Here is a 1,655-nt window from a genome sequence, read left to right on the forward strand (position 1 = left end):
ATGACAACATACAACTTTTAGTATGTCGACTTGTCAAGATAATCTATCTCGCCATGTCGACATGATATGTATATTATGTCGACTTGACAACATAATTATCTTGACAAGTCGTCAAGTCGAATGGCACTTAGGTGCTTCCGTATCTATGTAATAAAAATAAAAAAAGGTGGTAATATAATATAATTAGAAAATATTTTCTGAGAATTGGCATGTTTAAGTCACACCGAAAGATATTAAAAAAAAACCTCATCGCATAATCAATATCAATATACTCAACACATTTATTATTATAAAACAAAAAGAAAAAGCTCATCTTCCTTCTCTTCCTATTTTTCTTCTTCTACTACTTCTTCTTGACTCTCATTTTGTACACTGAAAATAATAGTACTATTTTTTTACATGGCTAAAAAGCACAAATATTGTCATTACTACTGACAGGGCCATCGTTGAATTAAGTCAGAGCCAAAAACGTCATTTGACATCATGAGAACCTAAACTTTAATTACAATTATTTGTTATATACTAGGCCTAATTCGAAATTACTATTTTAAGACTTTAACATAATACATACTGATTAATAATAGCTGATATTTATATATAAGAACAGAAATAAGAAAGAAAAATGAAAGAAAAGAACGAAACATAAGAAAGAAAAGGAAAGGATATTCAAGGAAAAGAAAAAAATAGAAAGAATGAAAGAAAAGAAAAGAAAAAACTAAAACGAGAAGAAAGAAAACGAAAGAAAAGAAAAGTAAATATAAGGGAAAAAAAGGAATGAAAAGAACGAATCATAAGAAAGAAAATGAAAGGATACTCAAGGACACCTATGAAAAGGTATAAGAATGAAATGGAAAAATGAGAAGGAATTATAAGAAAGGAAATAATTATATGGAAGGAAGGATAAAGAAAGAAAGATAACAACAGAAAATATAAGAAAGAAAAAGAAAGAAAAGAATGAAACATAAGAAAGAAAAGGAAAGGATATTCAAGAACACCAACGAAAGGTGTTAGAAAAAATAGAATGAAAGAAAAGTAAAGAAAGAACTAAAATCAAAAGAAAGAAAATGAAAGAAAAGAAAAGTAAATATAAGAAAGAAAAAGGAATGAAAAGAACGAATTATAAGAAAGAAAGGTTATTCAAAGCAAACCTAAGAAATGGTAAAAAGAAAGAAAAGGACAAGAAAGAATAAGGATATGTAAGAAACGATAAAATAAAATAAAATGAGATATGTATGAAAAAGCATAAGAAATGAAAAGGAAAGAAAAGAAATAAAGTAAATACAAGAAAAATTAAGGTTACATAGGAAACAAAGAAAAAGAAGAAAGATAAGGAAATATTACAAAGGTAATTTAAGCTAAAGAAGCAATGCATAAGGAGGCATTAGAAAGAAAGGGGAAAGGAAAGAAAAGGTAATTAAAAGGAAAAGGGAGGCTAAAGAAAGAAAAGGTGGGTAAATAGGAATCACGGAAAGTTAAGGAAGCATAGAATGAAAGTAAAAGAGAAGATAAGTAAGTAATTAGACGGTAAGCTGATAAGGCGTAGATCCCGGGGGGGGGGGATGGAGGGGATATATCCCCCCAATATTTGACAAGGGGGGAATGGTCCATTGTATCATCCCCCCAATATTTTGACTATGTATAGGATAAAATGGAGC

The sequence above is a fragment of the Anneissia japonica genome, unplaced genomic scaffold, assembly GCF_011630105.1.
Source record: "Anneissia japonica isolate Jap-2015-1 unplaced genomic scaffold, ASM1163010v1 scaffold695_len1296351_cov181, whole genome shotgun sequence".
Taxonomy (NCBI): Eukaryota; Metazoa; Echinodermata; class Crinoidea; order Comatulida; family Comatulidae; genus Anneissia; species Anneissia japonica.